At 44.2% G+C, this 18,181-nt stretch overlaps 1 protein-coding gene across 2 annotated transcripts in view; it reads right to left on the bottom strand.

The window, feature by feature from the left end:
• The window catches only part of PRKCQ (protein kinase C theta), a 143,829-nt gene extending 132,904 nt beyond the window's left edge, over positions 1 to 10,925 (bottom strand). The window contains exon 1 of one of the 2 annotated variants that reach the window (XM_031652528.1): positions 10,780 to 10,925. The gene's annotated coding sequence lies outside the window, so the exon portion shown is untranslated. Of the gene's footprint in view, positions 1 to 10,516; positions 10,590 to 10,779 lie in introns of those variants that run through there. The other variant, XM_003903365.4, reaches the window with a different exon arrangement.
• Between the last annotated feature and the right edge of the window lie 7,256 nt (positions 10,926 to 18,181).

Genomic DNA, 18,181 nt, shown 5'->3' with positions numbered 1-18,181 from the left:
GCGATGAGGGATGAGGATGCTCACAGGGTGGGAAAATTGAGGAACATCAGTCATCCAGGTTGATAAAGAAGAGGAGCTTGCGAAGGGGAAGAGAGGAGGGAAGGAAACATGGGCAGGGGGGTCATGGGAGACATGGGGGGGCAAGCACCCAGATGCATGTGTGCTCACAGCACATCTGGCTGCAGGAAGTCAGGTAAGAGGGGGGTAGAACTCCACGGGAACCGGCCATGAGGAGGGTGCGGGTGATCGTTTCATGGGGAGAGGGCGAGGGATCATTTCCGAGGGCCTCAAGAGGCAAGGCCAGGCATCTACAGTTCAAGACATGTGGGGTGAGGAAGCAGAGGCAGCAAGTGTAGACAACAATTTGAGGAGTTTGATTGTGAAGAGGAGAGTGACAAGGAAGTAGCAGGAGGAATGTATAAAAGGATATATAATTCTTTTTTTTTTTCACAGAAGGAAGGGATTTAAGCTCACTTAATAGAGTACAGGGAGAATGGGGCCAGAAATGAGGGAGAGAAGGAAAACACAGGTGACAGGGAAGATAAGGGATTGAGATTCCCAAGAACAAGAAAGAAATGGATTCCGGGGCCCCAGGGGAGGTGAGCCTCAGGCAGGAACTGAGGGGCTTTTTTTTTTTTTTGAGAGGGAGTCTCGCTCTGTCGCCCAGGCTGGAGTGCAGTGGCCGGATCTCAGCTCACTGCAAGCTCCGCCTCCCGGGTTTACGCCATTCTCCTGCCTCAGCCTCCCGAGTAGCTGGGACTACAGGCGCCCGTCACCTCGCCCGGCTAATTTTTTGTATTTTTTAGTAGAGACGGGGATTCACGGTGTTAGCCAGGATGGTCTCGATCTCCTGACCTCTTGATCCACCTGTCTCGGCCTCCCAAAGTGCTAGGATTACAGGCTTGAGCCACCGCGCCCGGCTTTTTTTTTTTTTTTTTTTTTTTTCTGAGATAGACACTTGTTCCATCACCCAGGTTGGAGTGCAGTGGGTCAATCTCGGCTCACTGCAACCTCTGCCTCCTGGGTTCAAGCCGTTCTCCTCCCTCAGCCTCCTGAGTAGCTGGGATTACAGGTATGCGCCAGCACGCCTGGCTAATTTTTGTATTTTTGGTAGAGACAGGGTTTCACCACGTTGGCCAGGATGGTCTGAAACTCCTGGCCTCAAGTGATTCCGCCTCGGCCTCCCAAAGTGCTGGGATTACAGATGTGAGTCACTGCGCCTGGCTGGAACTGAGGGGTGTCTTTCGTTGTGAAAGAAAAGAAGGATGAGAGGGTGGATTCAGATAAAGTGAGGCGTGCATCCCTATGATCCCAGGGTGGGGGCAGTTCTCATTCGGGAAACTTGCACCTTCTCAGGGAAGCAGGAGGCAAGGCGGCTGCTGAACGCAAGGGGACGGCAGAGGCAGGAGCAGCTGAGGAGAAGCTGCCATGGAAAGCAAGATCATTGGCCAGGGAAATGTCTGGGTGCTGGGGAAGACAGAGATCCTAGACGAAGGGGGAAGTCACAGAGCTACGGCATCCTGAATTTGCAGAGTGGCATGTTTTCCAGGAGAACTCATCAGCCTATGTGTAAACGCTGGAAAAACAGACAGTTGGATTTAGCTGTGATGATCCCAGTGACCACAGAGGCGGCAAAGAAAGTGCATCATCTCACACATCACCAGGTGGTCCTTCCTCAGCAGCAAGGGAAACGCTTTAGCGGAGGGACGGTGGCCAAGTTTACATTTGTCAATGTCATGCTGAAAGCTCTCTGGTGTGTATAATAAACGCTATTTCTTCCTAACCTGTCTTGTTCTTTATGAAACTGATGGGTATATTTCAAAGTTTATATCCTTCCTAACAAACCAGGGACATGGTTATTACATACTCCCCCTAAGAAAATATCTTCCCCTGATGGGTGGGGTGGCTCACCCCTGTAATCCCAGCACTTTGGGAGGCCAAGGCAGGCGGATCACTTGAGGCCAGGATTTCAAGTCCAGCCTGGCCAACATGGTGAAATCCTGTCTCTACTAAAAATACAAAAATTAACCAGGTGTGGTGGTGCATGCCTGTAGTCCTAGCTACCCTCGAGGCTGAGCCACAATCATTGCTCGAGCCTGGGAGGCGGAGGTTGCATGAGCCGAGATTGAGTCACAGCACTCCAACCTGGGCAACAGAACAAGACCCTGTCTCAAAAACAAACAAACAAACAGGAACCACATGGGGTCCTTCCCTAAACAGCCACTTAACTAACAAACTTTGGGAACACAGTCCCTGGAGGCATGGAAAGAATGCCACATCAGAAGCCAAGAGATCAGGGGTCAGCGCTAGTAATCTGATGTGTGACCCTTGATCAAGTTTCTTAACCTGCACACCTCAGCTGGCTTCTCTGTAAGCTGTGAGATCCACCCAACATATGGGGCTTTCCGAATGACTGATTCCCGGGTTCTAGGCACAGGGCATGACTAACGACTGCCTTCCCATCGCTCCCTCTTCCTTCCGGCCCCTAAGCTCACCCGATTCTATAACTTAAAGGAATGGTATAGAAAACTAAATGCCAGAGGTATGTACTTTACTTTTTGAATTTTAATTTTTATTATAAGTTCTGGGGTACGTGTGCAGGACGTGCAGTTTTGTTATATAGGTAAACGTGTGCCATGGTGGTTTGCTGCACCTATCAACCCATCACCTAGGTATTATTTTTCCTAATGCTCTCCCTCCCTCCAATCCCACCTCCTGACAGGCCTCAGTGTGTGTTGTTCCCCTCCCTGTGTCCATGTGTTCTCATTATTCAGCTCCCACTTATAAGTGAGAACACAAGGTGTCTGGTTTTCTGTTCCTGTGTTAGTTTGCTGAGGATAATGGCTTCCAGCTCTATCCATGTCCCTGTAAAGGACAGGATCTCATTCCTTTTTATGGCTGCATAGTATTCTACAGCGTGTATGTAGCACATTTTCTTTATCCAGACTATCATTGGTGGGCATTTGGGTTGATGCCACGTCTTTGCTATTGTGAAGAGTGCTGTAATGAACATACGTGTGCACATATCTTTATAATAGAATGGTTTATATTCCTTTGCGTATATGCCCAGTAATGGGATTGCTGGGTCAAAAGGTATTTCTGGTTCTAGATCTTTGAGGAATTGCCACACCATCTTCCACAATGGTTGGACTAATTTACATTCCCATCAACAGTGTAAAAGCGTTCCTATTTCTCTGCAACTTCGCCAGCACCTGTTGTTTCTTGATTTTTTAATAATCGCCATTCTGACTTGCATGAGATGGTATTTGATTGTGGTTTTGATTTGCATTTCTCTAACGATCAGTGATGTTGAGGGTTTTTTTTCCCATGTTTTTTGGCTGCATGAATGTCTTTTTTTTAGCTAAGAAACAGATTGAATGTGTCCCAAACCAAATGATACAAAGTTTCATGAAATAATTACCCTTCCTACATGAAATGCATCCTAGTATTTTCTGTTTTATTCTATTTCATGCTTGTTATCACTCCCAAAATTAATGTCATTGCCCACTAGTGGACTGTGTCTTGGAGTTTGAAAAACTGTGCAGAAGGCCTGGTTTTGTATAGCTAAAACACATCAGTGAAAACAGAATGGAAAATGTTGAAGCTTATGCCTTAAAAATGCTGAACACAGCTGAGATGAACTTCTCTCAAAATGACAAGAAGAACATTTCTGTTTACTTTCAGGACAGACTTGGCTCACCTCTGAACCCCTGTCCTTTTGGCTAATTCCCATACATCTTCCATCCCCACCTGTGATACCTTGTCCTCTGGAAGCCTTTCCTGAACCTCTGAATCAGGACTTGGTTCCCTTCTACATGTTCTTGAAGCACCCAAGAAATCATCTACATATAGTGCTTAGCACAGCAAATGGCCCATAGTGACCAGTCAATGTTAGAATATATTGCCATAGTTTGTTTACTTTTCGATTTTTCCAATAGATTGTACACTCATAAGGAATTCTCGCCCACAGGGGAAAAAGTTTCAGGATGACAATGATTCTGCTTGTGCAGATATTTAAATCACCAGATTGAGATTTTTTTCTTTTAACACTTAGCACCCAGTCTTTTAGGTGTTACAAGGTTAAAAAAAGAAAAACCCAAAAGGTGTGTTCTTGGCATCAGCTAACACTGCAGTTAAAGGCGAAAGGAGCTAGGCCAGGTGTGGTGGCTCATGTCTTTAATCTCAGCACTCTGGGAGGCCAAGGTGGGCAGATCACTTGAGCCCAGGAGTTAGAGAATAGCCTGGACAACATGACAAAACACCCATCTCTACAAAGTGCACAAACTAGCCAGGGCATGGAGGCATGCAACTGTGGTCCCAGCTACTGAGGAGGCTGAGGCCAGAGGATCCCTTGAGCCTCAGAGGTGGAGGCTGCCATGAGCTGAGATTGTGCCACTGCACTCCAACCTGGGCGACAGAGCAATAGCCCAGTAAAAAAATGCAAAGAGTTAAAGAGCAGACCTCTGACTGTCTTGTCCTCTTTCCCTCCTAGTTGTTCATGAATTAAGTACCCAGTGAGGAGACAGCTGTCAAGGTATAGGTGAGCTTCCAGTGCAAGCCGAGTGCTGTGAGTTCATGGGCAGGTAAAACTCTCTGAAATGCTGAAGAGAACCTGAATGGCACTTGTATCCATTGGTAGAGAAACCTTTTAAAGGGTTCCTCCTGTTCTCAGAAAAGGATCAAACTCCTTCATATGACTTAAAGGTAGGGCAACTCTACAGGGCAGTTTGCCCAGGACAATCTGGGTTTGTACCTGTTACCCAAGCTTAGTGATTAATAACATGCTCTTTCACTCTATGAACAGTCCCCATCTGGAGGACAATGCATATGGTTCACCTGCTTACAGGCCCTGTGTGATCTGGCACAGCTGACCCCTCCAGCTCCAACCCGCAACAGCCTACACACCAGCACATGCTCCTTTCTCACAGCATCACTGCTATCAGAGATCACAATTTTCTTCACTCCAAGTTCACTGGTTAAGGTCATATGGCAAATTAGGACGAGGAGAAGAGGTTTAAATGGAAGCTGCGATGCTTACCCTGCTCATTTCCACTCACCTGCAAGGCTTAGACTCGACTGCACTGGGATTCCAGGCTCAAATGCTACAGGGCCATTCTACAAACACTGTTCCTACCTCCCAGAACCCCCTGTCTGGCTCACTGCCACTTCCCCTTCAGGTCTCAGCTGAGCCATCACTGATAGCTCTGGGACACCCCAACTCTAGCTGCACACATAACACCGTGTGCGTCCCCTAGTGAAACACTTATACCATCTTTCTGCACATATTTATTCAGAACTTGGTATGTGCCAGGCCCTGTTAGAGTGGCTGGGGACACATTTGGGTACAAAATGCCAGCCCTCATGGAATTTCATGCTAGAGGAAAAAAGAGACGGAAAGGAAACTAATAAAGTAAAGTTGCATGACATTATAAACGGATATATAATAGTACAAATATCTCATGAACTCATCACAATTCATTATAATTTCCTATTTGCCTGACCACACCTCCCTGCGGGTTTTGTAGCACGGTGTGTGATCGGAGGCTCGCAACAAAGGCCTGGTGAATTCATCAATAGCAGTTTCCCTTTCCATTCTCTCCATTGTCCTGGGAACTTGTCCTGCTCTGATAACATACAAAAGATCATTGTATCTGTAACTAACCTTCTAAAAAGTATCTGTTCCACTCATTCAGGATTATTAACACTGATGCCATGTTCGCTTTATTCTCAACAACTACTCATTTCTGAATCATAAGGTTCCTCACGGAGGTGGAGATAACCATACCTACAGAGACATTTTGTTTATGTTTTAGGGACTGTCCTTTCCATGGCTTCCCTAGTCCCTTAGGTGCTGTGTAAGTTGTATTTCCTCCACTAATTCTTCACTGGAAAAATGTGTATATGCTCAAGCGGGGATAAGAAATAAACAATGAACTCAGGAGTAGCATCTGCCCAGAGATCCCTGCCATTGGACATTTGATGATTGGGTAAAAAGTTAACTCATCAGCACCTTACACCTATTAGAAAGGCTACTATAAAAAAAGATTTTTTAAAAAGGCCAGGTGCAGTGGCTCATGCCTGTAATCCCAGCACTTTGGGAGGCCAAGGTGGGTGGATCACGAGGTCAAGAGATCGAGACCATCCTGGTCAACATGGTGAAACCCCATCTCTACTAAAAATACAAAAATTAGCTGGGTGTGGTGGCGTGCACCTGTAGTCCCAGCTACTCATGAGGCTGAGGCAGGAGAATTGCTTGAACCTGGGAGAATTGCTTGAACCTGGGAGGCGGAACCAGTGAGCTGAAATCGTGCCACTGCACTCCAGCCTGGTGACAGAGTGAGACTCCATCTCAAAAAAACCAAAAAAAGACAGCATTGCTGAGAATGTGGAATATTTGGGACCCTTTCTACATTGGTGGGAAGGTAAAATGGTCCAGCCACTGTGGAAAACAGTATGACAGTTCCTCAAAAAATTAAACATAGAATTACCCTATGACTCCACAATTCTACTTCTGGGTATATACAGACCAAAGAATTGAAAGCAGGATCTCAAACAGATATTTGCATGTTCCTCTTCATGGCAGCATTATTCACGATAGTCAAAAGTTAGAAGCAACCATCAACAGATGCAAGGATAAGCAAAATGTGGTATATCCATAAATGGAATACTATTCAGACTTAAAAAGGAAGGAAGTCCTGTCCAATGCTGTCACATGGATACAGCTTGAGGCTAAGTGAAATAAGACAGTTACAAAAGGATGGATACGGTATTCCACTTATGTGAGGTCCCTAGAACAGTCAAAATCTTAGAGACAGGAAGTAGAAGGGTGGCTGCCAGGGCCTGAGGGGAGAGAGGGATGAGGAACTAGTGTTCCATGGGGACAGAGTTTCAGTTTTAGGAGATGAGAAGAATTCTGTGGATGGATGATGGCAATGGTCACACAACAATGTGAATATATGTAATGTCCCTGAACTGTACACTAGAAAATAGTTATGAAGTTAAATTTTAAGTTATGTGTATTTTAACACAATAAAAATGTTAATTGGTAGGTCACCTGGGACTGTGGTTGAAAACAAATGCTTGATGGTTAGACTAATCTGGATGGTCCAGCTAACCTGACTCTACCCCTTACCAGTTATAAGGCCTGGACAAGAGGCTCTACCCCTTGAGCCTCATTTCCTCATCTGAAAAATTAGAAGAATAATAATAATATCTAATTTATATGAAGGCTTTTGGAGGTTAAATGAAGTAGTAATGCCTCTTACATATAAATAAAATTCTGAGTATAATCTATGGCACATAAATTCTAAATAATAATGACTCAAAACCATATATCATTGGTTTTGTTAATGCTGATTATTATTATAATCAATACTATTAGCTTAATTCAAAAGCTAACATCAACCTACAGCAACCTGCAGAAAGATGTCCTGCCAAATATTTGCTAATTTAATCCAGGAGCAAAAATCTAGGATTCTGGGCTTGAGTGAGCTTTCCTAATTTCTAAAACTCTGATGCTCCTTTTGTCCCCAAGAATGTGTTTAGGTGACAGAGCAATCAGAATTTGACATGTATAAATGCTTGGCACGTTAAAATAATGAAAGATATTTTCACCATTGTAAGGAAACACCTTTTCATCCATCTCTCTGGTTTAATATCATGTTTTTCTATAGCTTCTCATGATTTCTTCCTTAACAACTGGAATAGGTGTGAAAAAGCTAGGCTGAACACATAGCTACTTAGAAATGAGCTGCTTAAAGTGTTAAAATAAGAGAAACAGCAAGCATGAGTTTAATGCTATGTATGCCATCACAATACTAATTTCCCTATTTTAAATTAAAGAGTACACACACACACACACACATATATACACACACACAGGCGGAATCACATCTATATTGCTGAGATTTTTCATTGTATAACCATATATCATTTTAAATGATTTGAGGCCAATTATTAAATAAAAATGAAAGACTGAACTCCATAAAAAGGAAATCACCTGAAATCAAATATAACCTTGCTAACGAACCATCACATTAGCAACATTTTTAGGTGCAACAACATAATCAGCAACTCTAAGACATCAAATGCATTAAAAACAGGAAGTACTAACTCTAATTCCTAATTTCAAGACAGGCAAATATACCGTAATTACATCACACGTTCTAAGGAGATTTGTCTGCCTGGGTCTACTTCTGAATCCCCGAAGTTACATACTTGTACCACAAGCTCATACTCTTGAAAGAAAATTCTGGACCCAGTCCACATAGAATTTTGGTTAAAACATCTAATTCATTACCGAGAAGAATTTAGTCTTTTCCACAGAAAAGACAGCATATGTTAGAATGAGAATACTTTATAGAAATGACCAATGACAAGCCGGCTATGTAAGGGGGCCTCTGATGCTTGGTGTTAGCCAAGAGACAGAGAGTATTATTGTTGAAAGGGATCTTTGAGATTATAGAAAGGGCTGAGGTGTGAATAATTGAACACCATCCCCTTAATGCCTGAAGGAGAAGTGAGACAGCAAAACAAATCAAAGTTCCAGGAGTTGCACCGTGTATGGTAAGCGCAGACGCAGAGAGGACATTTCTGCAGGAGAACAGAGGTAGAAGTTTGCTCAACTAACAGTTGCCACCCCGAGGCACCACAGCACAAGGCAACAGCGGAAGTGAACATGACAACGCGGATGGTGGGTGACAAGAGTCTTGCCTGGATACTGACATTTTTAAAGTGTAGAAGAAAATCGCAGGCCACTGAAACAGAGGCTGACGGTGCCCAGCAGGTTACTCTTGAAATCAGAAACAAAAGTTCATGAGAGACAAGAAGGCAGAAACAACAAAAAAAACTTAGAGTGGATCGCTAACTTGCAGGAGCTGTGCAGCTGAGGCTTTGCAGGTTTTAGAAGCTCTCCCTACGCCACGTCTTTAAATGTATGTATGTTCAGTCAGCAGAAGGAAGGGACTAACAAGATCCTTCTGTGGTAGGCACCTGCATCAAACAATGGTACTGATCTCAGAGGGATTTTAAACAGCTGTGCATAAACTTCAAAAGTAATTTGCAACCATATTGGTAAATGTCACCCTTCTTCCCACTAGACACAGCACTTTTTAAAAAGAGATTAAGCATCCGCAGTAAGCCTGCCATTTTACAAGCGTTACCGAAGATAAGTTAGGGGAAAAATGAAGATGATGATTCACAAGGTCGGGGTGTGGGGTGGGGTGGGGGACCCAGGACCTTAAGAATAGGGCTTGTCTGTCACACAGCCTCGGGCAGGAAGGGCCCAGTGGGGACCGTGGCTTCTAGGGAGCAAACTAAGGGAAAAGAACAATGGAGTGGACCCTCCAGGCTTCCTGCATCTCTCACCGAGCCTCCCGAATCCCAATGGTTTAGAATTTTCTTTGGCAAAAGAGAAGGACAAAGAGGCCGGAGTTGACAGAAAGCGTGGGTGGACTCCTCAGATCTTGTAGGTGGTTCTCAAAAGAATTCAACAGGCTTGAGGTGTGTTCTGAAAGGGCAACTGGAACGTCAAGGACTTGGACACCAGGAACAGATGGTTCACTTCCCCACGGGCAGGGAGAGGGCACGGAATGCTCTCTCTTTGCTCCACCTTCTCCAGCCTAGTCCCCTTCAGCCCATGCCACTCCTGAATCATCTTTAATTAGCACCACGTCCAGCCCGCAGACGGGCAGGACAGCCCAGGGGACGAGGCCGTTCTGTGGCGCTCTCCATGCAGGAATGACCGGAGTCTCCCAATCCAGCCAGCCCGTGGACCTGTCTTCATGCCCACTGGGGAGCGCCCACGGCTGTAGCATTCAACAGTCACTCTCCCATTGATAACGGCGGCTCTCCAAAATCCAATACCACAAGATACCTTATTGCACAAATTTTGCTTGGTTAACCTGGCCCTCAAAGATGGAGAATAACCTCACTTGAGGCTACAGGAATGAGCACCCAGACTTTTTTTTTTTTTTTTTTTTTTGGTATCTTTCAAAGACCTGCCTCCCCCTCCCCCAGGCCCTTGACAAGAAACTTGGCTTGTTTAGAAGCCTGAGCAATGGCACCCGCGTCCGTGCTCCAATACATTCCCAGAAAACGGGGTATGCTCCCCTGTGGACAGGATACCATCTCCAGAAAACACCTTTCCTCACGCGTTTTTTACCAAGAATATAAAAACTTTGCACCTTCCTTCCTCCCCGCAGGCCCCCTTTCGTTCAGGTGAGAAGGAAAAGGGAGAGGAAAGGAGGAAGCGCCCCCAGGCCGGCGGCCCCCACCCGGCTAAGGTCGCCAGCCTCCCGCATCCCATGCGACCCGCGCCCCAGAAACCCAGCGGGGAAATGCCCCCCGGTGCGCTCCTGCGCCCTCTTGGTTCCATTTCCTACTCCGCCTGCTCCCCCGGTAGCCCTCACCCCTTCCCGGAGGCTCTCCGAGGGGCCCCGGGTGGCCCTTCCCGCCACGGGTCTCGGCCCCTCCAGCCTGCTCCCTCCCGGCTGCGGCGCGGGGCCCGGGGCCCTACCTGGAGCGTGCGCGGCGCCGCTGCTGCCCGGTGGCGCGGGGACTGCGCGGGGGCTGGCGGGGCTGGCGGGGCTGGCGGGCCCGGCGCACTGCGGGTGCGCCCCGAAGGCGTTGCCGGCCAGGGGGCGCTCGCCAGCCTCTCCGCAGCCCAGCCTCCCGGGACCCGGCACCCCTGGCCAGGGACGCGCGCTCGGTCCCCCGCCGTGCGCCCCCGGTCGCGCGCCCCGGCTCCCGCTCCCCACCTCCCGCTCCCCACCTCCTTACCAGCCACTTGTTGCCCAGCTGCGAACTGGAGCGGGAGGCGGCGGCCGGAGGGCCCAGGACAGCCCCGGGAGGGCGGCGAGGCCGAGCAGGAGCGCCCAGGCTCCGGCCACATTCTCAGCGTCAGGAAAAGGGGCGAGAAGCCACATGCCTGCCTCTCGCCAAACTGAAAACGAAACGGCGCTCCAGCAGATTGGGTGGAAAGAGCTGTGTCTGTTTTCTCTGTTTTTTACGCTAGAAAGGTCTTGTAAACATTGCTCCTTTTAAAATGACCTACCCCGGGAAGTTTGGGCACACTTCTGTCCTGGGATCATCGTTTCTAGGTGGCTTCTGACCTGGGACTTTGATTTTCTGTATCTGCACATTGTCGTTTTATACACAATTGCCAAGGTGGAACTGTTGTCAACTTCACTGTGCTTGAAGCTGCAAAGGTGATGTTGCCACCGTGCTTGTCATCTTAGGACTTTTTATGCCTTGTGGGTAATACTAATGATGGTCACAATGAGGATAACTGGGGTGGTTTCCTTTCTGTACTCCATGTAACTAATTTCTCATTCAGGCTAGAAAATTGTATGTCTGGTTACTAATACACTTACTGAATGGTTTCCTTGCAATGATGACATCAAATTATTAAAATGTACTTGATTAAGTTTTTCTTGCTGTAGTGTACTAAGATCAGATGAATCTGAGAAGTAAAACAGTAATTTTCTGTCCTTTTTTCTTTTCTTGTTTTGAGAGAGACATTAAAAACGATTAAAACAAAACAGGCCAGGTGCGGTGACTCACACCTGTATTGTCAGCACTTTGGGAGGAGGAGGCAGGTGGATCGCTTGAGGCCAGGAGTTTGAGATCAGCCTGGCCAACATGGCAAAATCCTTTCTCTCCTAAAAATACAAAAATCAACTGGGTGTTGTGGCACCTGCCTGTAATCCCAGCTACTCAGAAGGCTGAAGCTGGAGAATCATTTGAACCTGGGAGGAGGAGGTTGCAGTGAGCCAAGATTGCACCACTGCACCCCAGTCTGAGGGACAGCAAAACTCTGCATCCAAAAACAAAACAAAACAAACAAACAAACAAAAAGGTGTAGCAAAAGCCCAAAGTTGAATTAGCAGCCTTCTGGTCATGGGAGTATAGAATGTCAGCTAAAAAGGACCTCCGCGGATGGCAAGACAGATGAAAACTGAGGCCCAGAAGTGTTTCATGACTTGATTAAATCACTCAGGTGTGCACTGAGAAAGGAGTTATTATGATGCCCCTAATCTATATGAACCCAATAAAGCCAACACACACCTTTTAAGGATAAAACTATATTCCATTAAAATTAGCCCCACATTTGTCAATATCCAACAGCATTGGACTGACCCTCAGGCCAGAGGCTGTAGCTCTTGGAAGATCCTAGCCAGGAGGCTCAAGAGTGGCCAGTACCTCAGAAGTGCTGGCTCACTCTGACATCAGCAGAACCTGGCGTATAGTAGGTGCTCACTGGGTATTTGCTATGGAAATTTGGCAGGAAAGTGCGTCTATGTGTGGAAACAAGGAGGCAGAGCCGAAGCAGTGATTCCCAAGCAGATTCTTTCTGCAAACTACAAAACAGAAGCGTCCCTAGCTCAGAGTGCCATCCACCTGGCTCTTTCTCCAACTGTTTTTCAGTGGATCCTGTTACATTGCAAAGAAGAAATGGCAAACTGATAACAGCTGCTGTGCCTAAAAGATGGTAAGTTCCTCCCAACCCATATCTGGGTTTCTCATTGACAATTAGGCACTGAAAGGAAGCTCATATGTCCTGTTAATTTAATCAGTAGTTAGTGGCTTCAGAAAAAGTTTCGTATATACACCAGGTATGAGAAGGACTTTTTTTTTTTTCTTTTTGAGACAGAGTCTTGCTGTGTTGCCTAGGCTGGAGTGCAGTGGCATGATCATAGGTCACTGCAGCCTGGATCCCCCAGGGCCCAAGTAATCCTCTCACCTCAGCCTCCCAAATAGCTGGGACTACAGGCACACACCACCATGCCCAAGCTAATATTTAAAAAGATTTTTTTTTTGTAGAGATGGAGTCTCACTATGTTGCCCAGGCTGGTTTTAAACTCCTGGGCTCAAGTGATGCTCATGCCTCAGCTTCCCAAAGTGCTGGGATTATAGGGGTGAACCACCATGCCCAGCCTGTGATGACTTTAGATGCACCACTCATGTAATATTCATAATCTTATGTGATATGTATCATCATCATCGTCATCTCTCTTTAACAGAAGAGAGTAACGAGGCTTAGAAAGGTTATGCACCTCCCTCAAGATCCCACAATTAATAAAGTACCAGAACCAAGATTCAAACCCAGGTCAGGCTAGAGCCACCATCTCAAGAGCTGCTGAATAATTAATTCTCCTTTTTTTTTTTTTTTTTTTTTGAGATGGAGTCTTGTTCTGTCACCCAGGCTGGAGTACAGTGGCACAATCTCGGCTCACTGCAACCTCCACCTTCTGGGTTCAAGTGATTCTCCTGCCTCAGCCTCCTGAGTAGCTGGGATTACAGGCATGTGCCACCATGCTCAGTTAATTTTTGTATTTTTAGTAGAGATGGCGTTTCGCCATGTTGGCCAGGCTGGTCTCGAACGCCTCACCTCAGGTGATCCGCTCGTCTCGGCCTCCCAAAGTGCTGGGATTACAGGCATAAGCCCCTGCACCCGGCCAAGTCTCCATTCTTACATCGTGCGCTCAGCTTCTCTTTCTTTCTCTTTTGGACAACTGATCTTTGAGGATTCTTGGATACTCAGACGTCCTATAATCGTAGAGTCCTACAATAGGAAACCTGTTAACCTGAAGACTGGATCTTTTAAAACAACATCCATCATATATCTAAAAAATTGGGATTTTTTCATCTTAAAATTTCATCTGAAACAAAAAATTCACGTCTGTTCTGGGTATCCGTTAGGTGTAGTGGACACCTCTAGATATTCTTGATGCCAGCATCCTGTAGACCCGCCACCTCCTTTCCCAGGTCACAGGGTGTTTCTGTTTTCTATCAGACACTGTCTCTTCATTTTATCAACACGGCTGCTCTCAGAAGCTCTCCACACCTTTGTTCCTGGAAGAGGAAATGGCGTTTCCTGGAGGGGATGACACGTGGGCGATGAGGTTCCACTCATTACGTTAAACACACACCAACTTTCAGCTGTGTACTTCTTTTCCTCTTTCAGGTTCTACCCTGACGTTTCCTGGAATAACGCCGAGGACTGCCTGTCGGGTAGCCGCTTCATTCAGTTCACTTCATCTGGGAAGCACCTGACCCCTGCCTTGGATTCAGCGGCCCTCCTGAGAGCTGAGGAAGGAGGAACTCCCATGTGTCTGCTCCCGGAGCTGCCACAACCCATTTTCCTGCAACTCGGAACCTGGAAAAAGGAACCCAGGACGTCACTTTGCTTTTGTTTTGGACCTAGTTGGTGATTATACTCTGTCTTCCATGGAGACTACCTCTTGCATCCTTCCTTCTATATGAGATTTAGGATAGAAATTAAGAAGAAAACATTTTATTTTGAGTCTTGATTTGGAGAAAGGTACTATTCGGGGAGAAGCAGGCTATACAATACACATAGAAAATTTGAGGACAGAGTTACTTAACAAGGACATTTCTGTCTCTGCAGCAGTCACAGCTTGGAGGAAACCAGTTTGCACTATTTGATGAAGAATTGGGCCACCAAACCACTGATACTTTCCTAAAGGTTTGGCAGAAATTGTTTTTCGAGTGACTCACCAGAGTCCCTAGAAGAATCAGCATGGAATTAGAGGACAGTGACCTACCCTAACCGAACACATGAGCGATGTGTGAAGTCTAGTGTCAATTTATTCAGAAAATATCAAAATTATTTTGGGAGCTATGGGTCAGAGTTGATAGGCACAAACAAATAAACAAACAAACAAAAACATAGGTATTTTAAATTCACAGCTTGGATAAGAAAAAGGGAGATGTTGTCATTTCTCTTCTTCAATCCAACTTTAGATTTTCAAGCCGGAGAAAGATAATTAGAAGTCAGAAATTGTCATTGCCAGAAAAGAGCCCTGAACCCTGAAACAAACAAACAAACAAACGAAAAACCGGGCCCTCCTCTTAGGGAGTGATGAACCTCGATTACTGTTGATAGTAAAACTGATATCAACTCTTCCAGTGAAAACCAGTGAAAGGCGAACGTAAACTTTACCCTAGATTAAGGTCTGAAAACTGTTTACAATATATATTTGAAAGTTTCATTATTTAAAATATGTATTAGACGTGCTTTGTAATGTTAAGTTACTTTAAAAAATCTTACACAAGGGAGGGGAAGTATGTATTATTCCTTCATTTAAAAAGAGATAATGTGTGAATATTAGTTAATGTTTATCGTACATTTACTACCTGTGTCGAGGCATAGTGTGACACACTTTATTTCAATTATTTAATTTGATTCTAACAACGAATCCCCTGAGCTCGATAATATCCTCTTCATTTTACAGATGAGACAATTGAGCCTTGGAGGTTAAACAAACGATTTCCTAAGCTCATTCAGCCAATAAGTGGTAGGGGACTGCTTGACACCGGTCCGATTGATCCTCAAATCCATGATTTCTGCCATCATATTCACAGAAACAAGACAAGAGCTGAAATTATAGTCTGACTCTTGAAACAGTCAAAGAATTGTGTATGTTTATGAAAGTTCTGATTAATAAGATATTCTGAGGACAAAAGACATGGATAGATGGGCAATGTGTAGATTAGAATGTATCACAATGTCCACTAAATAATAAAACCATAGAAAATGAAATTTAATCCTTACTGTGTAGAATATTTAGAGTAGATTGTTTTTTCCTGGGTATCAGTTACTATTACACTATACAAGAATGAAATTAAACAAGAAACGGTTCCTTTGGTATTTTATTTTTTTAAAGGTGGGAGTTATGAAAACAGTATTTGCCATCTGGTTTTAATTATGGCTTTGGAAATTCTATGGGTACAATTTGTTGTCATCGTTGTTGTTACCACTACCAACACAGAGACTCTAAATGTGACATTAGTTTCTAAATCAGATAGTGAATAATTATGTTTTCAATGTTGTCTTAACACAGATAGAAGTTAACAGGATATGCTTCTGGTGTGTTTCTGGATTCTAAGGGTAGAACCAACATAAAACTAGTCAGTCCAAGTATATCTAAAGATCCCCCAGACACAGTTCTCCTGAATTTGGGAAGCCTAGAGATATTAGCAGAATAACTATGGCCCAAGTGGGTATAAAATTTTGTCTGAAATTAAAGAGATATTGATTAGATAATCCACAGAGACTGCTTTTTAGTGATTATCTTCCAGCAGGGTAAAACAACAGCAACCTGAAAACCCAAAAGACCACACGTTTTAATGGCAAGTCCTCCCCAGGAAGGATTAATCAATCTGAGAATTCATCTGTAAATCCAGGAGGAAGAAATCAAGATGAAAACTGTCATATTGATAAATTTGATGGTTGCAATTTCATCGTTTGACGTCGTGCAATTGCTTGAGATTTGAAAGGGAACTTACTTTTGAGTAAGTCACTTTATCTGTTTAGATTTGAAAGGCACCTTACTTTAGAGTCAGTCACTCAGTCTCTTTTTTGAAAAGGCAAATGCCACACCTGACCCTCATCATTCCCTTCTCCTTTGTCCATAGCCTGGCTTTATTCTGCCATTCAGACACACACACACACACACACAAATTGGGAAGAGATTTCTCATTTTACAGAAAGTATGCCGGGCTACACAGGATATTCTATCAGGTTTCTTCCAGCTATAAAATTCTGATACTATCAAATTAAAGTACTAATTGTCAGTGATGGGGGATGTACTACAATTTGCTTCTAGTGGTACTCCTTGCCAATTTCCTATATTCACTGGCATAAAAAAATTTCAAAGACCCTCATAAAAGGCTATACTGGTGGTACCAGGAAAACACTGAAAATCATTACTCTCTGTGTTGTGTCCAGCTTTTTTGGCTACATCATCACTTCGACCATTCACTCTTAAAGAAAAACTTCTGTGGAACAAAAATGTAAAGATTTTTTTTTTCTTGGTGGCTTAGCACAGTGGCCTAATGTGGCTGACTATGTGTGCCTGTTGTGTGAGTCACTTAGACGTGCTTTGTTTCTTGGTCGCAGTTTATCCCTCAACACAAGCATCTCACCCTCAAAATGTTTATTTGGGACGCAACTGCAAACCTGGAGACAGGTTATTTCTTTCATCTTGGATTGGCTCATCTGCTGTGAGTGGAGCCAAGCTGACATTTCCTTTCCTTTCTCTTCTTTCCTTCCTTTTTGTCTGCCTATCACTAGGTAGAGGCAGCACGTAAGAGAGGGAAAGTCATGCACGTGGAGTCCAGCAGATCACCCAGAAGGCAGATGTTCTATCTCCAGTTTACTCATTAAAACAAACAAAACCACACCTGGATTGCCTGGTACTTAAATAAAATGCACTATGATGACTGAAGAAAAATCTCTAATACTTAAGAAATAGTCTTAATAGCTCACATTTGTATTTCTATTAGCTTACAATTCTATTTCTAATATTTGTATAATATTAAAAATAATTTAAAAAATGAACTAATCTTTTCATATCTCATGAGAACTTGATGGAGATATGATGTTTGAAGATCAAAGATACGTGGTATTTGAAAACAGAAAATGTGTTTGTTTTTCTACGCAGATTACAAATGTCATGCATTATTTCACAAACTCTTCTCAAAGTGGTGATTTTAAAATTACTAAAAGGAGGGTATATTCATATCACCTCCCAGCATTTTTATAGGTAAGATTGATTAGCTATACCCTCTAACGTGCTTTGATCCCTATAAGCCTCAAGAAGAGAATGGTGCAATTTGAATTAACAACTACCCGTTATAGAGCATTTGCATCACAGTATTTTCCATATATGATCTTATTTAACCCTACAGCAATCCTATGATATGGGGACTGTGCACACATTACAGATGACGACTTGAGGCTCAGAGAAAGTAAATAACTTACACAAGACCACAAAGCAAGTGAGAGGCAGAGCCAGGATGAGAACCCAGGCAGGCTTCATTAGGAGCCACGCTGAACTCTGTCTAGAGAATTCGGACCACGAACTGCAAAGGCTAAAAGAAAGGGTCGTATTCCACATATAGATTTCGAGAAACGTTTGTTATTTTTCTTATGATAAAGATTATGTATACACAAACACACACACACACACACAACTAGAAATTAGAGAAAAGAAAAAAGATTAGTCAGAATGTCACCACCCACAGACAGATAACATTTTGGTATTTTTAAATATTCATTTATCTATACTTTTTTGAATTATTTTATTTTAAAAATAACTTTTACTGGTTGCCTGATTATGAAGTGATAGATATTCACCATAAATATTTTGAAAAA

This window comes from Papio anubis, chromosome 11 (assembly GCF_008728515.1).
Source record: "Papio anubis isolate 15944 chromosome 11, Panubis1.0, whole genome shotgun sequence".
In the NCBI taxonomy this organism is placed as follows: Eukaryota; Metazoa; Chordata; class Mammalia; order Primates; family Cercopithecidae; genus Papio; species Papio anubis.
Note: the sequence above shows the minus strand (reverse complement) of the source record. Positions and strands in the feature narration are given on the sequence as shown.